The sequence below is a fragment of the Trichosurus vulpecula genome, chromosome 8 (assembly GCF_011100635.1).
Source record: "Trichosurus vulpecula isolate mTriVul1 chromosome 8, mTriVul1.pri, whole genome shotgun sequence".
Lineage (NCBI taxonomy): Eukaryota > Metazoa > Chordata > Mammalia > Diprotodontia > Phalangeridae > Trichosurus > Trichosurus vulpecula.
Genome location: NC_050580.1, coordinates 207902600 through 207926037, shown reverse-complemented (window position 1 = coordinate 207926037; position 23438 = coordinate 207902600). Strand labels below are relative to the sequence as shown.

Below are 23438 nucleotides of genomic sequence, written 5' to 3'. Positions count from 1 at the left end.
TTAGGGGGCATTTTCAACCCTTCACTCACTTTCATCCTATGTCTTTAATCAATTACCAAGTCTCGTTGATTATACCTCCACATCTGTCCCTTTTTCTCTACTCACATAGTTGACATCCTAGTTCAGGCCCTCATTACTTCTAACTTGAACTATTGCAAAAGCCCCTTAACTATGAAGATTTCTCCAAGGTTCTCTCCTGATTCCCTGATCCTCCTCATGCTTAGTATGTACTTCCAGTAGAATATAAACTCCTTAAGGACAAGAAATTGTCTTTATGTCCCGAGTAACTGGTCCAGAGCCTAGTGCGTAGTAAGCAAGTTTTAATAAATATGTGGGATATCAAAAAAAAAACCTGGGAGCTTGTTGTCAGGACATATATGTATAAAGGGAGGAATATGGGCCAGGTAGGTAGAAGACAATGGCTTTGTCACTTTTGTATGGCTTTTGTTATAGCTCAAATTTATTTGCATCCCAAGCTGGTGAGGATCTCGAGAATTTCAAACCTTAAGTCAGATAGGTGTCTGGGACAAAGGACTACCATTCAGTCCCAGACATAGGAAATTAAAAGACTTAATCTTAGACTGGGAGCACTCACCCAGCCCTTGTTCACCATCCTTCTTTGCTGGGTATAGTGGCTCATAGTCTCTGGTTGTGACCAAGAGTTATCAGATATCCTTCATTAAGGAGAACTTCCTAGTCACTACAGCCTAGCAAATGGGAGGTAAGGTAGACAGCAGGTAGTGAGTACTACAGCCAAAGCCTATACCCATAAAACTGATATATAAACACCTAGCAGTGACCCCAAGACCATTGGAGAACCTCCTGGCAAAGACCACATGCCATACTATCATGAATCAGGAATCCTTAGAGGACTAGCAAAGATTGGTGGCAGTAGAAGAGAGAAGGAAAGGCTGAAGATGCTTTGAGAGTTCAATGGATATAAAATAATTAGTGGCAGGAGATATAAGATAAAGCTATTCATTCTTCTTTGTCACATTGGCCTACAGGTGGGTTTAACATTGCTTAATCAAATGCCAACAAAAGGAGCTGAGTCTTTTCTGGCCCTGACTTGATAGCTACGTGGCAAAGATAGCAATGCCCTTTCCGATCTACCTTTTTTCCCTTTTATATTCATTTATATTCTCACACAGAAGGGCTGCTACAGAGAAAAGCAGAATGTAAGCTGTTTAAGGGACTGTTTTATTTGTGTTTGTCTCCTAGGACTTAACATAGTGCTTTGCACATAGTAAGCACTTAAGAAACAAGTGCTTCCATAGAGAGCCTGTTGAATTGAAGTGAAATGATCGTGGAAGAGTCACCTGGTGAGCACAAAACAAATAGCTATATCTGTGTCAAGAGCAGAAATGATTCTCTGTTTTGGTACTTATCTTGAACAAAATAGAAAAGGCTCATTTTCTCCAGAAAAAAAAGCAAAAAAAAAAAGATTGAATAGCAATATGAGGATAAGAACACTGAGCTCTGCTTGGAACAAAGAAATGAAACACTGTGATGGTCAATGTCCTCCACATCTCAGTTCTGGTATTTGCATTCCTCTTTACTGATAGGTTGGGGAGCTAGGTGGCACAGTGGATGGAGCACTGGGCTTGGAATCAGTTGGACTCATCTTCATGGGTTCAAATCCAGTCTCAGACATTTACTAGCTGTATGACCCTGGGCAAGTCACTTAACCCTATTTGCCTCAGTTTCTTCATCTGTAAATGAGCTGGAGAAGGAAATGGCAAATCATTCCAGTATCTCTGCCAAGAAAATCCCAAATGGCGTCACAAAGAGTTGGAAAGGACTGAAAAACAGCAAAGTTGGATCACAAAAGGCACAGAAGGGAGTAAACTATAAGAAGATTGTAAAGGTAGGAAGGAGTCAGATTGTAAAGAGCCTTAAAAGCCTAACAGTGGAATATATATTTGATCCTGGAGGTCATAGGGAGCCACCACAGTTTATTAATTGGGAGAAAGGTGTGCTTTAGGTAAATCACTTTGGAAGCTAAGTGGAGGATGGATTAGAGTAGGGGGAGACTCAAAGCGGGCAGACCAATTTGAAAACTATTGCAATAGCCCAGGTGAGAGCTAATGGAGAGCCTAAACCAAGATGGTGGCGTGTGTGATAAACAGAAGGGGAGATATATAAGAAATGTCATAAGGATAGAAATAACGAGATTTGGCAATAGGTTAGATATGTGAAGTGATTATGGACAAGGGGTTGAGGAGAACACTGATGTTTCAAACCTGGATGAATGGGAAGATGGTGGTAACCTCAACAGTGATTGTTATTTGCCCTGCATTTTCAAAGAGGACTGGTGACATCACAGGTGATGTCTTGACTTGTGCTTGAATTTAATTTAAGTGAGTCAGAGTTGCACAAACCATCAGCCTCACTCTCTCTTCCAGAGTCATTGAAGTCCAGTGGCATGACAAAATTCAAGACAACTGGAAATGGTCCAGGATTCGGTAGATGACTTTGGCATCTTTGATGTCTGACCAAGCCCTAAGCACTCCAAAGCACCTGCTTCAGCTACCTTCATGGTCATTGAAGCAAATTGTTCTCATACGCCCTTTCCACCAGGGAAAGTCTTCGTATGCTTGCAGTAGACATCCCCCTAATTCACCAACAGGTTTGAGGCCCATCAGTTACCCTCAACCTGGTTTAGCCCATCTGCCAAGACAGTTTACTGGGGTGTGGCCACTGCACATGCTACAGCTTCTTGAAGCCACAAGTGAGAGATGGGTGAATCTGATGGACACCAAAAGTGAATGAGCAAAGGCATTTGGCAAGCCCTTATACCAGAAATCCTAGTTCTCCCCGAACACCTCATACACCCAGTAACAGAGAAGTTCAGAAGAGGGGAAGGTTTGAGGAGAAAGGGAATGAGTTCTTTTCTGGACATGTTGAGTTTGAGATGTCTATGGGCCATCCAGTTTTAGACATCCAAGAGGTTAGGGCTAGATATGCACATCTGGGATCATCTGCATAGAGATGATAATTGGAACTCTGGGAGCTGATGAGATCACCAGGAGAAATAGTATAGAAAGAAAAGAGAAGATGGCCAAGGACAGCCAGCTAAACCAGTTAGTGAACTTTCCCCTGTTGAAGATCCAGCAAAGGAAACTGAGGGAGGATCAAACAGGTAGGGGAGGAACCAGGAGGGAGCAGTGGCATGAAAACCTAAAGAGGAAAAGAGAATGAATGACAGTAGAAGAGGTTGCAAAGAGGTCAAGAAGGACGAGGATTGAGAAGAGGCCTTTCTATTTGTCATAAGGAATCCCTGTGACTTTGGAAGATCAGTTTCAGTGGAATGATGAGGTTGGAAGACAAGTTGCAAAGGATTTAGAATCAAGTGACAAGAGATGAAGAGGAGGCATTAGTTATATATGGCTTTCTCAAGGAGTTCAGCCAGGAAGGAGAGGAGAGATATAGGACAACAGCTAATAGGGATGGTCAGATCAAATGGGAAGTTTTTCTTTGAGGGCGAAGGAAACATGAACATATTCATAGATGTCATGGAAGGGGCTCATGGTTAGAGAAAAACTGAAGATTAGAGGGAATGATAGTGGAAACAATCTCCTAGAAACGATGGCTGGGGGATGGGATCGAGGGTGCATATAAAAGAAAAAAGCCACTTCTTCATGTCAAACAGGAGTGAAGGAAGAGATGCTAGGGGAAGACATTTGACTGATATGAGATGACAAGGATGGGAAAAGAAACAGCTCTCAACCAATGGTACAGATTTTGTTAATATTAAATGTATGTATGTTGCCTTCCCTAAAGAAGATATGCTCCTTTGGGGCAGGGATTAATTTCATTTATGTCGTAACCCCAGCACCAAGCAAAGTGCCTGGCACATAGTAGGTGCCTAAAAATGCTCATTACTTGCTTGCTGGCTTACTTGGATCTTCTTCCCTGGGTTGGGAAGAAAGTTAGAAGTGTTGGAGAGTAATAGAACACTGGATTTGGAGTCAGGAAGACCTAAGTCTCAATTCTGCCTCTGGAGCTATCTAACTGTGAGACCCTGGGCCATTCATTTAACCTCTCCTGGCCCAGGTTTCCTTATCTTTACAACGAGGATAACAATAACACCCACTTTACAAGATTGTTGTAAATATTAGACTAAATAATATACATGATGTGCCTTTCAAATTTTAAGCTCTCTATAAACATTAGCTATCGTTATTTGTGATGGCCGGGCTTTGGACTGTTCTCCACTCAAGCACCAACATTTCGTAACTTGATGGGCATGAGTAAGCTAATCTCTAGAGGCCATGCTGTCAGTGTGTGCACTAAACACATGGAAAATGTCTATCCATTTTTGGCTGCTCTCCACTTAGATGCTTTACGTACTTTTAGTTTCAATGACCCCCCATCTTGTGATGATGATTCTGGGATTCGGCCTTCTGTTTTCAGCTCCCGATTCTGTCTGATTGATCCACAGTGGCTCACCTCAGCACTCATAATTTCTTCTTCCTCTCAGGGTGAGTTTTCGGTTCCTGACATTCAGCATTGTTCTCTGGCCACAGCCCTTTCTCATCCATTACTCCTGACCCATGAATCACACGCTTCTGACTTAGCTCACTGACCCACGTAACGTCTAGCTGCCTCAGCCTCCTGGGCTTCCAGTGACCTGCTGGACTCTGCCAACTAGAATGTAACATCCACCCTCTTTGAATGTCAATTCATGTGCACATTCTGATCTCTTCTCTCCAAGGCCCCTTTTCTTTTAAGTTTCCTTGACGGAAGACAGCAGCTTAGGGAAGATGTAAGACGATGATAGAGGGCATCTGATTAGCACTGAGAGGAGAGAGTAATTCAATACTTCAAGGATCCATGATTTTGTCTCCCCTGATATACATCACAATCCTTCCACAGCTTACTAAGAGTTGTTATGGCACAAAGAACATGTTGTGTGGCAGCCAGTTAAGAATAAGGTTAGGAGTGGACCTAAACAAGGGAACCCCTGGAGGTTGCAAGATTGTCACAGAACCACCACCATTTGAGGAGAAGTACAGAAGTTAATGCTGGCAGTATTAGCTAGCATTACCTTCTGGTAGCCATAGAATCCACCAAATGTGGGATCAAGAGTTTGTATATGTTGTGCTGAATTTAGGGAAAGGGAAACAGAGCGATTGGAAGGAGATCTACTAAATGTTTTGTTAAAGGCTTGGATATAAGTCCTTTCTAAAGTTCATAACTTTCTTAAATAAATATTTTTCTATTCCCCCCCCCCAAAAAAAGAGTTGTAATGACCCAAAATTTTATACTCTACAGGCAAACATGCGATGGGCTTTTATGAACTTAATTAGCTAGGCTAGCCCTAAAGTAACATATACTCTATCCCAAACAGAGAAGAAGAGAAGAGGAAGGAACACTGACTCAAAATTGGACTTTTTATTTCTTTCAGAAGATCTCTCATGGTTGGAGAGAGATTGAGGAAGGGGCAAGAAATATATTGGGAAATGAAAGGGATGGAAAAACAAAAGGCCATAATAAAACTTTTTCAAAAAATCTGAGATAAGAAATGGAGAATAAATCATAATGAATAGAGGACAGGGGGGCTGCTAGGTGGTGCAGTGAGTAGAGCACTGGCCCTGGAGTCAGGAGGACTTGAGTTCAAATGCGACCTCAGACACTTGACTCACTTACTAGCTGTGTGACATTGTGCAAGTCACTTAACCCCAATTGCCCTGCCTTTCCCCTCCAAAAAAAAAAAAAAAAGAATGAAGGACAGGGTAGGAGAGGAAAGGTTTTTTGTATGTAATTTCTTAAAATTTAAATTTCTTGATTTCTTTTTCCAGAGCTATTTTGTAGCAGTGAGTCCCATAAATGAAGGTTAGAGCGTGTCTCCGTGGGGAGAGGAGGATCTGTTCTTTAGGGTTGAAGGCACCTAGGTGACTTAGAGTGGTAAGGTCAATCAAATCAAACCTGGTTCATGCATCCATGAGGGGGTCAGCATTTTGGTCAGTCTATGTGACAAGTTGGCAGCGGCAGCCTCAGTGTGGAGAAAAAAGGAAAATTATAGATGAAGACCCTCTCCCCCAAAAAGAAATAAACTTCAAAGTTATGACAAAAGATGAATTAATCCTAGGGTGGAAGCAATATGAATAAGCTTTGGAAGGCAAATACACAGACTTGAACTCTAATGATGTAACTAGCTTGAGTGAGTCTGAAGAAAAGCTAAAACAGCAACAAAAGTCTGCGAGAAGAGAAAATATTCTTATGAGACTGGCAACCAAGGAACAAGAGATGTAAGAGAAATCTAGTACCTCAAACATGTTGTCCAAATGAGATCAATATTGGTGGATCAGTAATCAACTTGTTTTTCCTAAAAATGAAAGGTGAACTGGAAATAGACTAAAGAAAAACAGAAACAAGCCTACAATGAACTGAGTGCCTGGAAATTTACTCCTGATTACCAAACAGGCAAAAAGTTAATGGTGAAATACAGAATGCTAAGGAGAATCAAGAGCCTGGAGGCAACCGTCTCAGAGACAAATTGCAAAGTTTGAAGGAGAGTTGGCTTTACAGAAGAAATATAGTAGAGAACTTAAGAGCAGTCAGGACACGCTCAATGACTTCATTACTCAGCTTGATGAAGAGGTGGGGGGAATGCAGAGGCCACAACTGAAGGAGACTCACCATCATTTAGCTCAATACCAGCAGCAGCCGTCTGAGGCCTTAGCCCTAGGTATCAGCAGGACTCCACTTTCTTACCCTTTAGACCAGGGAGAGATCACAAGTGCAGACTGCAGCCATCTGGCTAATGCACCAAGTACCAGCAGCTCCTCCCATCAGCTGAGCCTGGATTTTATAGGGAGGGTAACACAATTGAAGATGACTTTCCTCCATCTCCAGGGAATGGTAATAAAGTATCCAACAACTCTGAAGAGAGGATGGGCAGAAGAGGTAGTAATTACAGAAACCAACTCAGTATGGCAAATGAAAGAGAAGAGTCTCCCACAGGCAGTGAAAACTCTCACATGTCTTGCAACTGACACAGACTCCAATCATGATCCTCAAGTGGAGAAAGCAGAGACTGGGAAAGGTAACTGAACTCTGGGTTCCTGTCATGTTCAAAATGGTTTTGACTCACATAAAATGTACAAGGCTGGGTTCTGTAACATTCTTCCAACAACATCTTTACACAGTGTCTTTGAATTTGGGAGAGGACACTGTCCAGGAAAAAAATACGTATTTTATGAATACCATCCTGTCACAATTTGCCCTTTTTGTTTGTTTTGTTTGAATACCTCTGACATTTTGGAAATGGTAGCAGCTAACTACTTTTAAAAGGTTGTTTGTGTGGGCTCAAGTTATTTTTTTACATCAACTAATGTGAAATTGAAAATAGAAATAGTTTCCACGAAGTATAACACAGTGATGTGTGTACAAATCCACATATATCTTGGACCTGTGCTGTGTAAGGGGATTCTTACTCATACTGCCTTTTTTCCTTCTGCAACATTCAGACTTGCATTGTAGTTGTAGGTTTTGGACTTCCCAGTTTGCCCAGTATGGTAGTTTTATCACTAAAAGGTGGATTGTTGATGAGCCCCACAGTAGTTTCAGTGTCAATTACAGGTTTTTTCTCCCATACATCTGTGAATTTTCTCTTTAGGTGACTGAATGTTTAAAATTTGCATGCATACTTATTCACTTTTTATGAACTGTTATATCCTGTTAATGCAAATTGCTCTGTAATTCCACAATATCTCACCTCTACTTGCCTCTAGTGACTAAGGTGGAGCTGGGTGGCACAGTGGATAGGGTGCTTGGCCTGGAGTCAGGAAGACTCATTCATCTTCCTGAGTTCAAATCTGGCCTCAGATACTTGATAGCTGTGTGATTCTGGGCAAGTCACTTAACCCTGTTTTCTCATTGGTAAAATGAACTGGAGAAGGAAATGGCAAACTACTCCAGTATGTTTGCCAAGAAAACCTCAAACGAGTGAACAACAAAACTGACTAAACTTAGATAACAATTTTTAATAATGTAAAAAAATTTAAATTCTTTCAAAAAACATACAGATGCAGGAGGACCAACTGAATGGTATGTAACAATGGGAAAACAGGAAAAAACAAACCCCAAACCCTAGACTTGAATCAATAAACTCACATTCTAATCAGTTCTCTACCACTAACGTGGGATCAAGGAAAAATCAGTTCGGCTCCCTAGGACTCAGTTGCCTCAAATGTAACCTGTGGGCCTTGGACTAAATGATCTCTCAGATCCGTTTCAGCATTAATATCCCGTGATTCAATGGAATGAAAATACTCATAGCAGCACTTTTGGGGATAGCAAGGAACTGAAAACAAAGTAAATATCTGTCTATTGAGGAATGGTGTAGCATCATGCGTTTTGAGAAGGGTTGAAATTAGTATCACCAGATCCTAATCTGAATCCCTGCTTTGCCACTCTGCCATCTATATGACACTGGGCAAGTCACTTCACTTTCTTGGGCCTCAGTTTGCTCATCTGTAAAATGGGGTGGAGGCAAGGTGACACTGAGCAGCTTTTCAGAAGAATAACTAAGCCAACAGACAATGGACTCAGGATCTAGTAAGAGCTCAGCAGGCTAGACTTAAGGGCTGAAAATAAAGAAATGGAATGTAGTTGGATACATGGGAAGTCCTACATTTTGAGCTCAAAAGATTAATAATGTTGGTGGAGACAATAGGTTAGAGAATAGTCTACATGAAAAATACCTGGGAGTTTTGATGGATGGCAAGATCCAGTAGTACGATGTTAGGTAGTAGTCAAAAGTCTAATGAGAACCAAGTCCAGGCTAATCGGAGGACAGTGTCCAGAATGAGTGAAGTGATACTCCTGCTAGACTCTTCTTTGATCAGACCACATCTGGAGTTTGACACAGAACTGTGCTCTCTTCCAGATGCCACATTTTAATAAGGGCACTGTCCAGGCCGAGGTAAAGGTAGGGGTCTTCGTCCAGTAACAGCTTGTGTGTAATTAATATCCCAAGCAAGTCTAATGGATTATGCATTCTCTGTGGGGCTAAGAGAAAGGTTGTTCTTTCATCTTAAACCTTTTCCTTTCTCATTCCTTACATCTCACTGAGACCTGGCTCCATCTTGATAATTTCATGGTACAAGCATTATTACTTCCATTTTACAGGTGAAGAAACTGAGACTTAGAAAAGCGAAGCGACTTTTCCAAGGTTACACAACTAGTAAGTGGCTTTAACCTGGGGCTACTGACCCCAATGAAGGGATACAACTGCATCCTGTGAAACCCAGAGAAAAGAATGGTAAAGGCTTAATTACTCAAGAGCACTGGACCACCTGAAACTCATTGCTGCTCAACTTCATTTTATTGATTTGATTTATTGCTTAATCCATTGGATAGCATTTTGACAAATCCAATTTGTCAAGCGTGGCTTGCATTCCTGCTTCCTAAATGTTTGGCATCCACCCTTGTAATAACCATTTAGATTTGAAGATCTTTCCCACCCATTAATAGGCCCATGTGACCTGCTTACATCACAGAAAGCCTAAGTCACATGTGGTGGGAGGAGCTTGCTGAGAGGAAAAGGAAAGTGGGTGACAGGAAATGCTTAGAGAGAGCAGTTAGAGGTGAGGGTGAGAACAGAGGTGTGCTAGCTGTGCTGTGAGCGATTATTGGTGGCAAGGCAGAAGGCAGGAAGGTTATGGGATGGTGAGGCTCCATGCTGTGATATTATGTTTTAAGTTGCTTGCTGTTATGATAAAGTGGGCTTACTGGTTTTGGCAGTTGCTTGCTGCTTGGATGGGTTGGACTTCATGGTTATAGGATTTGGTTCTCTGGTGTCTGAATAAATGTTTTACTTCTTCTACCTTCTATATGGAGAGTCTCCCTAATTTTGTGATACAGAATTGCATAGGCATATTCACAATTATTGTCAATGTTGTATTTATTGCCTTGCTAATACAATCCCAGGCTTAAACACTTTACCAATTTAATTAGCACATTCAGGACTCCATATTTCAAGTCATTAAAGAAAATATTGATTGGGGTTTGAACTTAGGTCAGATCTCTTGGAAGCATCTTGCCCTCGTCCCCTCCTTTCTAGGCTAACAACCCAACTTGACTCTTTTTCAGAAACCCAGGTATCCACTCCAGTGAATCCTTATCTATACCAACTCTAACAAAAGATCCCTTTTAGAGTGGTTCTGCTTTGTCCCAGAAGACAAAACTTAAGGAATCAAAGTTGTAGAAAGGCAGATTTTCAAGGGCAAAAATTTGTTAATTATGAAAACTATCCATAAGGGCAATAGACTGCTTTGGAAGATTTTGAGTTCCTCCTCACTGAAAGACTTTGAGCAAAGTATCATTGGATTTAGCACTAGAAGAGACCTTGTATATCCCTTCTCCAAACCTCATTTTACAGATGAGAAAACTAAGGCCCAAAGAAGTTAAATAATTTGCCCAGGGTCACATAGGTAGTAAGTAGCAGCTGGATGATCACTTGACAGGGTATGACACTCTATCTCTTGTTTCTATGACTTAGTGTTGGCTGCCTCATATTCCTGGAATGCACTCTCTCTTTAACCTCTGCCTCACAGAATCCTTCTCTTCCTTTAACATATAACTCAATCACTGTCTTTTACACTAAGCCTTTCTTGATTCTTCTTCAACTGCTAGTGCCCTCCTTCCCAAAGAACCTTGTAATTAACTGCTTTGTAGATGGGCATGTTTGTGTGTGTGCGTGTGTGTATGTGTGTGTGTGTGTGTGTGTGTGTGTGTGCTGATTTTATACATATCCTCTCTCTGTCTCTCCATACATGGGTATGTATGTATATATAGATATATACACATAAATATGTATATATGTGTGTACATGTAGGGTCTGCATGGGTGCTGACAATATAGTTTATATATGTCAAAGCAAATAGCAAAGAGAAATCAGAGAAGTTACCCATATGAGAATATACTGGATACACAGAGTGAATGAGCTCTCTCACTGGGAGTGAGACATCTCTGCTCAACTAAGAGAGAAAGTCCCAGATCTCACTTAAGGGGTAATTCCTCAAAATCTTTAGCTGGGAATAGGGTCATGGTCGAGCTGCTTAGTCCTCTACACATTAACTTCTTCCCAGAGTCTTTCTCTCCAGAGACCTTCCTTGAAGAGAATCTGGAACCGGATGTCTTCTCTCAAGTCTGGAACCTAGAGACCAAGATCGCTCTTCTCCCAAGCTCTTACCAACTCTACAACTCTCATGAAGGCTTGGAACATTGAGTAATCAATCTCCGCTAATGAGAAGAGTCTCATGCAAATGAACTTTGAGCCCTTGATAACATATATATCCTTATTATCTTCTCAATTACAATGTACTTCTTGCAAAAAGGGATTCTTTCATTGTTTTTATAACCTCAGCACTTACCACAGTGCCTGGCACATAGTAGGTACTTAATAAATTCTTGTTACCTGATTAAGACTGTAGAAAAGGGATTTCTTATTTAGATAGGAGTTGGCCTAAATGACTTCTAAGGTATCTTTCAACTCTGAGCATAAGAGAGGGGTTCTCTTTTCCAGGGTTCTAGAAATCACTCCTTTAAGAAATCACTTACTCAGAAGGAAGCACTGATTCGTAGTTCTCCTTTATCTTACCTTCTTCCCCCACCCCCGAATTACAGAATTTTAATACTAGAATGAAGTTTGGAGGTCGAGTTTAAAACCTTCGATTTTACAGGTGAAGAAAATGTGGCCCAGAGAAGTCAAGGGACTGACCCAGAGACTGAGCCAAGGTAACATAACTGGTCAGTGACAGAGCTAGGATTAGAACTTAATTCTCTTTACTCTGAGTCCAGTGATCTTTCCACTAAGCCATATTGTCTCCTCATTTCCCGTTATACCATTTTCCATTATACTATCTCCCACCCAAGGAAGTCTGATAAGCTCCCCTTCCTAAACTCTCAAGTTAAAGGGCATGATATGGGCACAAACCCAGTGAAAAATTCCTCTTCCCATGCCTCCCTACTAAAGCCCAGCTCCATTTCATCAACCAAAAGGGAAAAAAGAGGAGGACGCATTGTTGAATTCAGATAGGGCTAGGAACAACCATTGCTGGGGGGCACTGATTGGAGCTGTGAGAGGCTGCTCCTTTCCTGCAAAACAAGTTGTGACTGGCCAATCCAGGAACAGCATCTTGCAAACTGCTGGTTCCTAAATCCTCAGGGGGAACAACACAGCCCTGGAATTGATAAACTGCCTGCTGGGCAAGGGGTGACTAATATACCCCATGGAACCAGCTTTAGGTTGGTTCATTAGGAAGAAAAATTGCTGAGCTAAATCTGCCAAAAGCTGTCTTTGAGATTCTTTTTCTAATACTTTCCAGAGCATTGCCAGGCTCACTGAGGCTGAAACTCTACTTGGGGCTATTTGTGCCCTAAGAGAACAGGAAATACAAAGAAGCTTAGCAGCCTTTACCAGCCATGTTTGTCTGCATTGGAATAATGGCTCCTGACTCAGCTCTGATTCTCCAAGGAACATTCAAAGTGGAAAAAAGTGGCTTTCTTGTTTCTTCTGTCATCTTCCTTCCCATGTTCCTGCTCCTCTGGAAACCCTATTTTAGATCTCTTTTCTTCCCCCTTCTTAGCTCAAGAGCATCTAAGCCATTATCAAAGGGTGTTGCTAATACCATTAGGGTCTCAGAAAGTGAAAGATCGGGCAATTGGCCTAGAGCTTCCTCTCTAACAAGAGATGGGGGGAGGTTGGAAGAGGAAAACTAAGAATTTGGGGCAGCAAAGTGGTTGATGCCATACTTTGATGGACATAGATCATTTTCCCATAATTCTCTTGCTACTCTCAGATTTCATCGGGAGCCAGAGGAAATTAATCTGCCTCAGTGAGTTCCTTCATATGAGTGCTATGTGGTATCCCATTGCACTTAGAATTAGAAGATCCAGATTCAAAACCAGACTGTGGCACTTAAACTATGTGACCTGGCAAGTTACTTTACCTTTATGATCTTCAAGTGTCTCATCTGTAAAATAATACTTTTACTACCTACTTTATAGAGTTGTGGGCAAAAGTACTTTTTAACCCTGAAAATCATACCTAAGCTGTTTTTATTATTACTAGTGAAGTTTAGGGTATCTTCTCTCAATGTGTGAGGGAGGAAAGGAGAAGTATGCATTACAGAGCCAGAAGAACATTTTATATAGTAGCAGCAACATTGTTCAAGGATGGACTTTGATAGACTTAGCTATTCTCAGCAATGCAATGATCTAAAACAATTCCAGAAGACTCGCGATGGAAAATGCTATACACATCCAGAGAAAGAACTATGGAGTCTGAATGCAGATCGAAGTGTACTATTTTCTTTTTTTGTTTTTTCTTTCTCATGGTTTTTCCCTTTTGATTCTTCTTTCACAACATGACTAATATGTTGAATATGATTGTACATGTATAGCTTATATTAGATTGCATGCCATTTTGGGGAAAGGGGAGGAGAGAGAGGGGAGAAAATTTAGAGCTCAAAATCCTATAAAAGTGAATGTTGAAAACTAAAAATGAATTAATTATTTAATTATTTTTAAAAAGAAGTATGCATCACCAAGGGTGCTAGGACACCAGACATATTTGTCTGTGAGTCAGGGCAGTATTTCTATTACCCTTTTCCTCAACCCCCACCCCTCAGAATTTTACCTGACCTTGAGGTTGAACCGACTTGTGAGAACAAAGAGCAGAAGGAATGGTGGGAATTGCTACCCTGGGGAGTAGATGGTAGGTCAATAGTGGAGATTCTCCTGAGCCAGGAAGAAGTATGCATGAGTCATGTCTGGGCTGCACTAAATTGGAGGGTCATCTACCTGCTCTCTTAAGATTTGTCCATGATGGAGACTAAGGCCTGTCATTTTCATTTGCTCTGTCTCCCAGAAAAGTGAGTGCACTTCCTTTGAACCTGATGCTTCCCTCAAGGTTTGGTATTTAGAAGCATATATTGTTTTCTTAAACTGGCAAATGTGATAAAGCTGTTGATCAAAAGAGTTGCTCAACAGTATGTACTATTGTTTGAATGCAGCATTCAAGAGGGGAACAATCTGAAGAGAGATTTAAAACTACTGTGTCTGCCAGAGTGATATTTCTGATCAGGGGCTCAGAATTAATGGATTGATTCATTTTTACAACTTCCCTGGGCAGAGAAAATACATTCACTAGGTTTTCTCTGTACATCAATACAAGTCAGTAATAATGCGAGAAATTAATTGGCTGACAGCTGAGTCAATCATCTGCCATTACCTGTGGTCTCGATGAAAAGACTGCTTTGGCAAAGAATTAGAAATGGAGGGTCTTTCCATCAAATGAGAATGATTGAACAAGTTCTAGTATATGATTGTGATAGAATACTATTGAGCTATATGAAATGACGAGGAGGATGGTTTCAGAAGAACTTAGGAAAACTTAGATGAACTGATGCAAAGTGAAGTGAGAAGAACCAGAAGAACACTGGACACAGCAATAGCAATACTGTAACCGTGATCAACTGTGAAAGACTTAGCTACTCTGATCAAGACAATGATCCAAGACAATTAATTCCAAAGGACTCAATATGAAAAATGCTACCCAACTCCAGACAGAGAGCTAATTAGCTCTAAGTACAGATTGAAGCACATTGCTTTTCAGTTTATGTTTCTTGCTTCTTCTTCTTTTGCAACATGGCTAATGTAGAAATATGTTTTGCATGACTTCACATGTCTAATGAGTATCATGTTGCTTGTCTTCTCAGTGAGTGGGAGAAGAGGTTAGTGGAAGGGCAAAAATTTGGAACCAAAAATTTTTTAAATTAATGTTATATCATCATCATCATCATCATCACCATCATCACCATCATCATCATCATCATCATCACCCATCATCATCATCATCAAAGGGGATACCACTTCCCAGGGGGGAGGGGCTGAGGGAGTGATTAGAAAGTCACACTCCAAGAGCAAAGCAGTTCAGTCTGCAAAAAGGATGGAAGGAGTAAAGCAACTGATAGGTCTTCATGCCAGCTCATGAACACCAGAATATAGCAAACCACTGGCATAAGAGGGAGTTGATTTGGGTATTTTTTTCAGAATTTTTTTCTATTTTGGGGATCTTGACTATTTTACTTCATTCTCCCTATTTCTTTTTAAGCAGATTCTTCTAGCAATGCTGCTACATGCATTGGAGATATTCTCATTGAAATTTTATTTATTTTTTTCCTTTGATGCTTTTGAATTTTAAGTTGAATGTAGCTCAGCTTTTCTTGCTATTTTTGGAAGACCTTCTTTGGGATTTTATGGTTTTGAAATGCAATTTAAAAAACTTTTGTTCCTTTTCACTAACATTTACAGCCTTTAAAAAGTTGTTTTCCTATTTTTGGTTTTATAATTTTTCTCTAGCCTTCAATGGGCACTCCTCTTGACCTTAGTGTGCTTTATTCTTATGACATGAAGGTAAAAGTCTGCTGTTCTTTGTTGCTAATAATTTTGGAATTATATGTCTGTGCTGGTGAGTTTTACTTAAGTGCTTTGGCTTACCTATATACTCAATGTTGGTATGATTGTGTGTTGTGCTGAAAAAAAGCGAGTGAGACCCGGATATAAAATTAGATGTGAATTTATTGAAGCGCGTGACTGTTCGGAGTAATTACTCAAATCAAACAGCCAGGACTAAGTGAAGAGAAAGAGTATTTAAAGGGAAAGAACACAATTAGATTTCCATGGAGATGGGGACACAAACAGTGGGACAAGCTGAGGCAGGATCATTTCCGTGGAGATGGGGACACAAACCCAGTGACAAGCTGAGGCAGAATCATTTTTGTGGAGATGGGGACACAAACCCAGGTGAGCTGGGGCAAGATGGAGAAACTGGAGGAGGGGGCAGGGCATAACAGTGTTCCTACGTTGGTGGTAATTTGTATATTTGCCTTGCATTTCCCACCAACTACACTGCTTTTGGACTTCTTTGGAACTCTCCTTCATGTCTTTCTTCTCCAAGAAACTCACCATTAGGAATTCTCAATAGGCTGCAAGATAGAATTTGCCTGATATCTCATTAGTACCCTCTGCCCCTCTGACTGAACCCTTTGACTGAAAGGTGGGGCCATTAGCTCCAGGACTTTTATGTATATAGGGGGCTCAACACAGTTTTCTCTCCATTTCCCACCAGCTACACTGATTTTGGACTTCTTTGGAACCAGCTACCTCCCCCCCACCAACTTTTCAGCTTCCTTGAGGGTAGGGACTGTTTTTATTTTTATTTGTATTTGAATTGCTAGTGCTCAGTGCAGTGCCTGGCACATAGTATATGCCTAATAAATATTTATTGACAGACTATAATTTGATACATTTCAATTCTTAGAAAATTGTGTTATAATATCATTGTAGTATAATATTGCTTGTTTGACTTTACTTTAGGAGTGTGGTTTTTTTGCATACTGGAACATATTAACCTATAGAACGGGACTGTTGTATTTGAAATAGAACGGTTTGAGAAATATTGTGATGCTTTTGAACTAGAAATTAATGATGGTCTCTTGATTTTAGGAAAGGATCCAAAGAAACATAGGATTATAGGATCATAGACTGTAGAGCTATAAGTCTTCAAAGGTCATTGTGTACAACCCTTTATTTTACAGATCATATAAGAAAGCTTTTTCATCCAATTCATGACTTCAAGGTAAAAAGACGGTAAGAAGCCATCAATGACTAGGAAGGGGATTATGCTAGAGAAGCAAATGCAAACCATGGTAAATGAAACTGAAACCTATAAGCTGAGAGAGAGGAGAGTCACCAGGGAAAACATAAGCAAAATGACCACTGAACACAATGAATAAATTCTATGGGGTTAAGTAAAGCCCAAGAGGTAAACCCAGGAAAAGAGAGTAACTCCACAAAAAAAATACTTAGAATCATATAGAAAAAGGGAGCTTGACCACAATGACTATAAATAGGACTGGAAGAAATTAAACAAGAGATGAAAAATGAAATCAGAATTTAAATGAGAACTAAGGAGGAAGAAAATGGAAGGAAAATTGTTTAAAACAGAAAGGGGAAAATCTTACCCAAATCACAGACTTCATGAGGAATAGAATGAAGCAATCAGAACTCATCAACTCCCTGAAACAATAAGAAATGTTTGAACAAAGTAAAAAAATTGAAAAACTGAAGAAAATTAAAGGTATTTATTATCAAAAGTAATAGACCTAGAAAATAGGTCCAGGAAAGATAATTTAAGAATTATCAAACTCCCCGAAAACCATGACCAAATAAAAAACCCTGGAAGCCAAATTTGAAGAAATCATAAAGTACCCAAGATCTATTAGAAGCAGAAGGTAAAGTAAAAAAAAAAAAAAAGGATCCTACAATCACTTCCTGAAATAAACCCCACACTGAAGACACCCATTGATATAATGGCTAAAATCCAGAGCCTACAAGTCAAAGTAAAAAAGACTACAAGTGGCCACAAATAAAGAGTTTCAGTACCAAGAAATCATAGTCGAGACCACATAAGAATATTCTGAAACTGATATTCAGGAAAGACAATCTTGGAGTATGATGTCCCCAAAAATGAAAGATAAAGGTTTATATCCAAGGAAAGCTAGTTTTCCTGCAAAAATGAATACAATCCTGTAAGTGGAAAATGAGCCTTTAATAGAATATGTAACTTTCAAGAATTCCTGACAACAGTACAGACAGAGAAGGGGAAAGGAGAGAGAGAATTGAGGAGGGAATAGTCACAAATAGGGGTGTGCTTCCTTAAACATTTAGTATGGGCATTTATGCTTTGGAAATTGGCAAATACTGTAAATCACAGTTTGATTTATTGTTTTATTTTGAAGTTGTGGATTGAATGGAAATGCTTACTTCTATGATCTGTAAAATAAGAGTTTGGTCTTGGTGATCTTTAAAGTCCCCTATAGCTCTAAATCTACTATGCCATAATCCTATGATTCTTTGAATACTTTCCTAAAATCAGGACTAAAAGACATTATGGTCATTTCCTGAAGAAAAAATTATAGCCAAGCAGAAATTTTGAAATGAAAATGAAAATGCAGGAATCAAGAGAAAACTAGAAAGTTAAATTCATATGAACACTTAGGAGGAGATTGTAAGGCCAATCAGTAAGGAAAGATCTTTCCTGCCAGTTGAACAGGCCTCAGGGGGAGGCAACAAAGGGAGGCCTGATTAGAGGCAGGCCCATACCCTTTCATTAACTAGGTGTGAGGCCCCAGGCCTACATCCTTTTGCTAGTTAAGCTGATGGGCTCGAAGCCCTCAGGGCCATAAGAGAAGTTGCTAAGACCAGAGCCAATTGTGCACTGAGTTCTAGTCAATCAGATGCTGGCTAGGACTGTATAAACAGAAAGCTCAGAACTGGGAGCAGCGAAACTCAGAGTGGCAAGATTCAGAAGCAGACATCGAGAAGACATTGAGGCAGTAGACACTGAGGAAGAGCCAGCATCAAGACAGACTGCAGAGAAGAGAGTGTAGAACAAGAGAGAGCTGCAGAGATCAAGGAACTTGGAGTCAGCTTCAGGAGAGAGTGCCTGAAAGGAGAGTTAGGATTCATGAGTGATTATTTACAGGAAGGCTCTGGTTGGGGGTGGGGGGTGGGGAGAGGGAAGAGGGGGGTGGAGGTTGCAGGATGGCTTGGCTCCTTGCTATAATACTTTGTTATAATTTCCTTGTTGCTACATTGAAGTGGGCTTACTGGTTTTGGAATATAATTGCTACAGTATGGAATTGGAATTACTGGTCCTGGGATTGGATTCTCTCATGTATAAATAAACATTATACTTCCTCTGCCTTCTAGCTAGAGAATTTCTTATACTTCATGATTCCGAACCATTCAGGCATGTTCATGGTCATCCTTGAGGTCATGAATCTTGCCTTACTGGTATAGAAATAAATTATGATGAAGTGCTTATAGTCTAGTGGGGGAAAAGAGAGAAGAATCCCAATGATGCCAAGGGTGACAGGAGTTGAACAACATACACCCAGAGAGACTAGTGTGGTTTTATTCTCTTTTATTGGTTTTAGAAGAAGAAAAGAAAGAGAAAAAAAGAAATATTCTAGAGAAGTGAAGGAGAAGTAACATATTTCACAGAACTGGGATGCTCAAGAAGAAACAAATACAAACCTAGAGGAAGGGGTTGAGGGAGCAGGCATCTTCCAAGCATCATTCACTGGGGGACATGAGTGTAAATCTGATCTCAGACCTAGCTGTGTGAGCTGGGACAAGTCACTTGGTCTCTTTTTGCCTCAGTTTCCTTATCTGTAAAATGGCAATGATATAGCAACTATCTCTGAGAATTGTTGTGAGGATCAATTGAGATAATATTTGTAGCATTTAACATAGTGCCTGGCACATAATAAGGACTATGTAAATATTATCTGTCATCATCACCATCATTATTCATATCTGAACCAAACAAAAGAGAGTAAAAACCATGTGTACACACACATACATGCATACACACATGTACATAAACAAAGAGTTTGGTGTAGAAATATATCAGACTTGACAACAAACCAAAAAAAGTAAAGGAGAGAGAGAGATGTTAAAGAGGGAGATGAGAATCAGGGAGGGAGTAATCACAAGCAGGGGTCTCTTAGAGTCAGCTCACAAGATAGGATTGTTAAATTTTCAGTGTGAGCCTTTATACTCTAGAAATTGCCAGATGCTACAAATTTCAGAGTTTCGTTTGTTGTTTTGTTTAGTGCCTGGTCTTAGGAATATTAATAATGTAGATTAAACTAAAAAGTGTGCCATGTGGACATTTTTTTTTCCTAGAGGGCCAATTTTTAAACATTTACCAGCCCACCTCTGCTCACAAGTGAAACAAAATCAACTTTGGAGGGTTTGTCATAAAGAAGAAATTAATAAGAGAGAAAGAAAATAGAAGAACCAGAGAGTAGAGTCTAGGCTAGGTGGATGGAAGAACAATGGAATAATAACTGACCACACAGGTTATAGATTACTAAAGCTTATCAGGTTTCTTCTCTTTCTCCAACTTTTTTTCTTTACAGAAAAGGAGAGGCTAAAGAGAAGGAAAAAATAAGATTATATTCTGTAGGGAAATAAACAATTTCCAGCCATAGCCTTGAACATGTATGAAATTAACTCATCCATAAAACAAGGATAATAAAATGGATTAGAAAGCAAAATCCCACAATGTGTAATTTACAAGAATACACTAGAGACGTAAAGATTCACACAGAGTTAAAATGGTGGGATAGAGCAGAATTTATTATGCTTCAGGTGAGCTTCAAATAGTAGGGGTAGCACTCTTGATCTCAGACACAGCAAAAGTAAAAATAGATATGGTTAAAAGAGATAAGCATTATGCTTAAGGGCACCATAGATAATGAAATAACATCAATACTCATTATATATGCACAAAATGGCATAACATCTACATCAGGGGCTCAACTTGAGGTCTGTGAAGTTTAAAAATGTTTTGATAACAGTGTTTCAACATAAATGGTCTCCTTTATAATCTATGTATTTTTAATACACTTAAAAATATTCTTCTGAGCAGCCCATAGGCTTTACCAGACAGCCAAAGGATCCATGACACCCAAGCATCCCTGACCTAAATTTTTAAAAGAAAAGGTAATCAAGTTAAAACGTAAAATAGTAAAACCGTGTTAGTTGGGCAACACCTTCCGAAACAGGCACATACAACAAAAAGATAAATAAGAAAGAAGTTAAGGATCTCAATAGAATTTTAGGAAAGTTAGATATGGTTGATCACTGGCAATTGCTGAATGGAAATACAAAGGAATATACTTAATTCTTGACTGAAATCAGAAATATTAAATACATTTTTACTGACTTTCTAGTCAATAAATTACAAATAAAAATATAATTAAAATTATAATCAATAAAGGATATTTGAAAAAGGATCCAGCCTTTAGATGGGCACTAAATAGCTTAGTCTTAAGGAAGTGGTGGGTCAACAAACAATACATAGACATGAAAGATAATTTTCATCAAAGAAAATAACAGCAATAGGAAAATACACCAAAATTTCAGGATGCGGTGAAAGCAAAAGCAATCTTTAGGGGGAAAGTTATATCAATGAGCTCTTTCAACAACAAAAGAGTCAAGGAATTGATAAATTGGTCATACAACCAAAAAAACTAAAAAGCAACAAATAAAAACCACAAAAATAAAAATTTTGAAAATTGCAAAAGAGTTTAATTTAAAATGCAAAATATCCATTAAATGGATACATAAAATTAGAAGCTTTTTAATTAATAAAATAGATAAACCAATGGCTAATCTGATAAAGAGGAAAAATATTAACAAAAGAGTCACAACAAATGAAAAGAAAAAAACAAAATTATTTAAAACTATTTTATCTAAATATATAGTAAAAATGATAAATGAATATTTAGAAAATATTACATATCTAGACTAACAGAACAAAAAGTAGGGTATAATATTAATACCATAGTACCATATTAGTACCATCATTCTTGATAATAGAACAAGAAAACCAAATAAATCAATCTCAGAGAAATAAAGTCATAAAAGAACTTTCAAAGAAAACTCCCCCCAGAACTAGATGGATTTAAAAGTAAATTCACTCAAACATTCAAAGAACAGTTAATTCCAATATTACATAAATTATTTGCAAAAACAGAAAAAGAAGAGATCATACCACACTATCAGATAAATACAATCCAGATACCTCAGCCAAGGAGAAAGAAAGCAGATAAAGGAAATTATAGAACAATATCTCTAATAAATATTGAAACAAAAATATCAAATAATGTATTATCAAAGAAGCTACACCTCTTAGAAAGATTGTAAAATGAAGAGATTGAATTTATACCAGTAATTGAATTTAGGCTTCAGCATTAGGAAAACTATAAGCATAAGAAATCATATTAATAACAAAACCAATAAAAATCAAATAGTTATGGAAATTCATGCATAAAATGTTTTTTGACAAAATACAATATCTTTTAAGTTACTCACATTATAAAACATAATAATATCCCTTAATATGATAAATAACATATGTCCCAAATGCAAGAACTAGAGTTCTTTCTAGTGAAGAAACACTAAAGACCTTTCTAATAAAATCAGGAGTAAATATATCCATTTTTGTTATTATTACTTGATATAATTATAGAAACACAAATTGTTACAGTAAGATAAGAAAAAGAATTGAAGGAATAAGCATAAGCAAAAAGGAAATTAAATTATCATTTTTTTTACAGATGACATGATGTTTTACTTAGAGTACACTAAAGATTCATAAAATAAGTGCATAAAATTTGACAGTCTTTCTGTATATTAGAAATAAAACCCAGCAGGAATAGAGAAAAAATTGTTTTGAAATAACTATAGCATATATAAAATATCTGAGAGCCTACCTATCAAGACACACACTGGAATTATATGAACACAACTACAAAATACTCTTTATAGAAATAAAGTCAGACCTGAAGAATTTGTGCATGGTTGGGCCGTGCCAATATAATACAAATCAAAATGCTACCTAAATTAATTTGCAGATGTAGTGCCATACCAATTAAACTACTATAGAGTTACTTTACAGAATTAGAAAACATAATGACAAAATTCATCTGAAGGAACAAAAGTTCAAGAATCTCAAGGAAAATATTTTTAAAAGTGGAAAGGAGACTTCACAGTACCATATCTAAGGCTATGCTACAAACTGGCAATCATCAAAACTATTTGGTACAGGTTAAAAAATAAGTTGATTAGTGGAACAGATAGCACAAAACCTAGAACCAATCGAACATAGTACCATAGTTTCTGATAAATTAACTACTTCAGTAAGGACTCATTATTCAACAAAAACTGTTAGGGAAACTGGAAAGCAGTCAGGTAGAAAATAGGTTTAAGATCAATGTCTCACCCCATATACTGCAAGAGATAGAGAAGAATGTAAGACATAAAAAGGACAATTTTAGCTACATAAATTGAAATTTTTTTCACAAACAAAATCTATGCAATTAGAATTAGAAGGAAAACAAATCTTTGTAACGAATTTATCCAATAAAGGATCTGATATAAATCATAGAATTATTTAGGGACTATATGCTATACATCAGAGGTTGGCAAACTGGCCAACAGGTCAGTTTACCCACCCCTGTTATACATGATAGAATTATAGAGTTTTTCAATCTACATAAGAGATTGGCCGCCACTCCCAAGGAGGCCCTGATCTGAGACATTAGATTCCAGATGAAGCCAGAAGCTGAGCGCAGGAGTCAGAAGAAGCTACAGAATAAGAAGATACAGCAGCCACCTGAGAGAGAAGCTGATTATGGAGATACTCCCTCTGCTGTTTAAAAGAATCCCAGTGGAGGAGAAAATAAAAGAAGCTATTTCAGGCTCTTAGCTGAAAGAAATGACTAAAGATAGAAAACCTTTGCAGCTGCTGTTATCATTGGAGGAAATCTGTGTTAAAGAGCAAT

General features: G+C 38.7%; 1 pseudogene; it reads left to right on the top strand.

Moving 5' to 3' along the window:
- Positions 1–5946: 5946 nt before the first annotated feature.
- LOC118829840 lies at positions 5947–7127 on the top strand (annotated as a pseudogene).
- Positions 7128–23438: the final 16311 nt, after the last annotated feature.